Source organism: Siphateles boraxobius, unplaced genomic scaffold, assembly GCF_051911475.1.
Source record: "Siphateles boraxobius isolate OS27281-9 unplaced genomic scaffold, OSU_SipBor_1 25, whole genome shotgun sequence".
NCBI classification, from domain to species: domain Eukaryota; kingdom Metazoa; phylum Chordata; class Actinopteri; order Cypriniformes; family Leuciscidae; genus Siphateles; species Siphateles boraxobius.
The window spans coordinates 30,269,838-30,275,114 of NW_027508866.1; the positions used below are offsets into that span (position 1 = coordinate 30,269,838).

The 5,277-nt window shown below is 43.5% G+C and overlaps 1 long non-coding RNA gene across 1 annotated transcript; it reads right to left on the reverse strand.

Moving 5' to 3' along the window:
- Positions 1-3,312: 3,312 nt before the first annotated feature.
- On the reverse strand, positions 3,313-4,628 carry LOC143749589 (uncharacterized). Its single transcript, XR_013207042.1, has 2 exons — positions 4,543-4,628; positions 3,313-3,753 (listed from the first exon to the last, which is right to left on the reverse strand). It is a non-coding gene; the product is annotated as an uncharacterized LOC143749589 (long non-coding RNA).
- Between the last annotated feature and the right edge of the window lie 649 nt (positions 4,629-5,277).

The window sequence follows — 5,277 nt, forward strand, 5'->3', positions numbered from 1 at the left end:
TGTTCCGAAAGAGGATGAGGGGTTGCGTCCTACTCTAGACCTGCGTCAATTAAACAGCATATTATGCTTACGCTAAATATGATTGTGTCACAGATTCAGTCCGAGGACTGGTTTGTCACAATAGACTTAAAGGACGCTTACTTATCTATCCATCCTCATCACAGGAGGTTCCTGAGGTTTGCTTTCAGGGGCGAAGCATACCAGTATCGGGTTCTTCCATTCGGCCTAGGTTATCACCCCACACCTTTTACAATATGCGTGGATGCAGCTCTGGCTCCTCTGAGATTCCAGGGCATTCGCGTATTAAATTATATCGATGATTGGTTGATTTTTAGCTCAGTCCGAGCTTTTGGCAGTTCAACATCGAGATGTCGTTCTGTCCCACATAAGGAGGTTGGGGTTGCGGCTCAACACCAAAAAGAGTGTACTCCTCCCAGCTCAGAGGACCACTTTCTAGGTGTATTATGGGATTCGACAACAATGCAAGCACGTCTGTCTTCTGCACGTATTTCTGCGATTCTCACAGCCGTAAAGAATGTAAAACTAGGTCAGTCACTCACTGCAAACAGTCTCTGAGACTGTTGGGGCTCATGGTAGTTGCGTCTAACGTAGTTACTTTTGGCCTTCTGTACATGAGACCCCTGCAGTGGTGGCTCGGGACCAAGGGGTTTTCTCCGAGGGGAAATCCGTTTTCGCATGATCAAGGTCACGCGGCTATGCCTTCGTGCCTCGGTCATGTGGAAGAAGCCTTGGTTCCTCGCCCAGGGCCCAGTGCTGGGTGCTTCTTGTCGACGCGTCACGCTATCGACGGATGCTTCCCTCACAGGATGGGGGGCGGTCATGAGTGGCCGCTCGGTGAACGGTCTTTGGCTGGGGCTCATGGCAGTTGCGTCCAACGTAGTTACTTTTGGCCCTCTGTACATGAGACCCCTGCAGTGGTGGCTCGGGACCAAGGGGTTTTCTCCGAGGGGAAATCCGTTTTCGCATGATCAAGGTCACGCGGCTATGCCTTCGTGCCTCGGTCATGTGGAAGAACCTTGGTTCCTCGCCCAGGCCCAGTGTTGGGGGCTTCTTGTCTACGCATAATGCTATCGACGGATGTTTCCCTCACAAGTCGGGGGCAATCATGAGTGGTTGGTCGGCGAAGGGTCCGGACAACACACTGATGGTCTCGTATATCAGAGCAGATATCCTGTTGAGGCAGGGGCTGTGGCCCGGGGAATGGAGACTTCACCCCGAGGTGGTGGAGCTTCTTAGGGAGAACTTCGGTCAAACTACAAGTCGACCTTTCGCATCGCTTGTACAATGCATTGCCCTTGTGTTTCTCCCTCACGCATCCAGCTCCGCTTGGACTGGATGTAATGTAATAGGTGTGGTTGCCACTACACCTATTCGCTTTTCCCGATATCTTTGCTCCTGGGAGCTCTGGAGTTGTGGATACTGTGGGCTCGGCCTCTGAGGGGGCCCAGCTCATAGATTCAGGTTTCTCGACCGAGGTCGTGGAGACCATACTCCAGTCTAGAGCTCCCTCCACGAGAAGACTAATATGCTGTTCTCTGCCTGGTGCAGAGAACGCCTTCTGAATCTCGTTTCTGCCCTTTTTGGTACAGTACTTGATTTCTGTAATGAATGTTTCTTTGCTGGTCTATCTCTGAGGAGAGATCCCTAATTTCGTCTTCTCCGTGGTACATGAGGCTGAGGCCTGCACGTACTTGGATTTGCACCTGGTTGGTGGTAGTATTTCTTCACCCCAGATCGGGTTGTATTTCTAGGTCCCTACTAAATGTGCGGTCATTTGTGCTCCAGGCCTTCTGTCCTCCACCTTTAATACCCCAGATCAGGAAAATCTTAAATCTGTTATGCCCTGTCCGGGCTTTGGATGCTTAGGTCCACAGAGCTGCTCAGTGGCGTTTATCAGAACAATTATTTGTCTGCTTCGGGTAACCTAAGATAGGTTGCCCTGCATCTAAACAGATAATGAGCAAGTGGGTAGTTGAGGCTATCTCACTTGCTTATGAAGCGGCCGGACAGCGTTCACCTGTGGCTGTTCAGGCCCATTCTACTAGGAGTATGGCTGCATCTAGGCTTTAATTTCGGGTGTTTCCCTTCAGGATATTTGTAATGCGGCAGGCTGGTCCTCACCTCATACATTTGTCAGATTTTATGACCTACACCTCTCCACTCCCGGGGCTAGGTTGCTTGCTTCTAGTGTGCGCAAGTACTTCACACAGAACGGGCATTTGTCTTATGGCGTAGTGGGTATGGGGTTCCCACCACGTCTCAACGCAGCTCGAGTTCCCTTGAAAGGGAACGTCTCAGGTTACGTATGTAACCCTGGTTCCCTGAGAGGGAACGAGACGCTGCGTTCTCCCGCCATACTTCCTGCATGCCCTGATCGACTTGCTTCAGGCTTTTTCAGAAGCTGTCGCGGTCTGTTTTCTGGTGTGCTTTATAGCTTCCTGGTCTATGACGTCACCGCCTATGACGTCTCGCTCTTCCATTGGACTGATTATACATGTGCTTCACGACGCAATCACGCAGAGCGTTCCCCACCGCGTCTCAACGCAGCGTCTCGTTCCCTCTCAGGGAACCAGGGTTACATACGTAACCTGAGACGATTTGTTATGTTTGTAATTTAGTTAATAAAACTTGGGACAATACGTATTTGGTTCTGATTTTCTGCTTGCAACAAAGTTTATTTTACGATTTAGATTTTGACTTTGACATTAGTACTGTACATTAAGAATGACATTTCCCTTCCCTGGAAATTAACATTTCTTAGAATTAATAAACAATTAACACTGAGTGTTAACGGGACGAACAGGTTGATTGATTGTAATATTAATTTCAATACATTAAATTAATTCTATTAACAGATACAAATATTCATAATTAATTATTACAAGTTATGATTGATTATTAATATTTATTTTGAGCTAATTTGCTAAAATATTAATCTTTTACATTGTAAAAAATTTTATTTTTATTTTTACATTTATTTTATTTGTGTGTAATAAGCAGAATGTTCACGCATTGTGGACCTGCCTATAGGCGCACATTACTAACGCGCTCTTTAAATAACAAAACAAATATTAATACTGCGCCATTGACTTTAGACCAGGTTTTTGTTGGTCAATGGCACAGTCTATTTCAGTTGCTTTAAAACGTGCCGCAGGACGTGAAAATGATAACTGCGTCGGGCTGAAACTAGTGTACCGCCCCCTAGTGCTAACCAATACCAGAATAGGGCAACTAACATATACCTAGGTCCGGGATGTGGTCTGCCTTTAGTGACTCACAAAAGAGTTAGTATTGAGTTGAACAGTCTACAGTTTTATTGCCTCAGGGAACACAACAATAAACACAGCGCTGTAATGTACCAAGAATGAAAATAAAATAAAACAAAAATAGAGCTCTTTCAATAATAAAAGAAAAGAAAATGTCCGTGTGAGTTGACACTTCAGCTCAATGCTCCTTTAAGTTGAGGAGTATGAAATTGGGTTCATACTCGAGTTCAGTTCCTGGTCCTTTTGTGTGTGTGTGAATAAAGTCTACTACTACCCGGGTAGAGTTAATAGCATAAATGTATTCTTATCTGTATCCTGTCTGAACGAAGCTAGTCCGACGTCCTCGGTGGCTGGTCCCACGGTTGGCCACACCGTTCTCACAGCCATCCACCGTCACTCTGGGCTGGGCTCGCCATCATTGATTCGTCTATTTCTCTAGTGGTAGTCAAAATAACAAAAAAACAACCTACACAAGCAGTGTAAAGTAGTAAGTTATTATGTTCTATTTCTCCATTTCCAACATGAGATTTCATTAACTTATTTCTTCCATTTAGTGCATATAACAGCATATGACCAATGTCTAAAGACATACCTTGCCTACTGTATGAATTACCACATGTAATGGCAACTGGCAACAAAACAAGTGCTATTTTAGCACTAAATGCATATCATAAACTTCTACATTTCAACAATTTGTACTTAACATTGATAAATTAATTATTTATCATCACATTTACATGTAACATCTTTTTTTCCCCTTAGCTGCTTTTAAGATAACACACTTCTTAATATTAACACTTTTAAAATGAATTGAATTAAATTATCAGTGCTAACACATGTAACATGTACATTGAAATAAACCTACAAACCAGTGGTTGATTCACTGTAGTTGGCTACAGATCATCAGTGTCATACATATTTAACTCCATTAACTGAATGTTTTAATATCAACAAAATGAATATATTGCACTTTAGCTTCAAGCACTCCCACCAAGCTATAAATCCTCCTTAATACAATTCAATGAACCACTTCAACCAAAATAACTATTAGCTTAGCGCTTAGCAATTAAAGATTAACGATAGCGATTAGCTAGCGATCTTTTGAGAGCATAAATACAATGATACAATATGCACCAAAGTACACTGAAACATTAGACAAGTCTTATAACCCCGATTGTTTTTTAGTATCTGAACTTTACAGCGTGTTTTTCTGCTCACTGTGGTTAAAAACAGGCTAGCAAAAACATGTTTCAACTCACCGGAGTTTCAAACAGCAACAACCCGACAGAGCCTGCTCCTCTCACGCTCACAGTTGATGCTCTACAGCAATTGTTCACAGCTTACACATGATTTCAGGACGTTTCAGGAAGAGATCTACAAGGACGTGAGGACTGCACGTAGCGCAATCCTGATACAGTCTGTTAATTAGTGATGTGACATTTGAAGCGAGGCGTCGGAGCTTGTGTCGAGCAAAAATGGGCGTGCCAGATGAAGCCGCGATTCGAGGCTTGTGTTGTTAACGTGAAAATCACGTGACTAATGACAAACGAGGCCTCGGTTTGTGTGGATACGTCATCGGTTCGGTCTGAGTGTCGTTTCCGGATAAAGGGGGTTCGAAACTCGCGCCTCCTTGTGGGTGTTGCAGGAGTAGTAGAATCAGTTGTAGTAGTGTCAGAGAGTCAGAGAGTTAGAGTTAGAGAGTTGGAGTTAGAGAGTTGTTTCATCGTCGTTATTGTGCAATATATGTGTTAGGGTTGTATATTATTACATTATATCATGTTAGATTAGTTATAGTATATTGTTAGTATTAATTATAGTAGCTATATTATAGTATTGTTATATTAATTAGATAAATTATTTGGATTGCTTTGGATTTTTGGATTTGGACTGGACTGCTTTTTGATTTGGATTGCCCTTTTGGAATTGTTTGCTTTTTGTGACCTCTTCCTTTTTCCTTGTAATGGAGCCAGCAAGAAAGAGGAAATCCTCC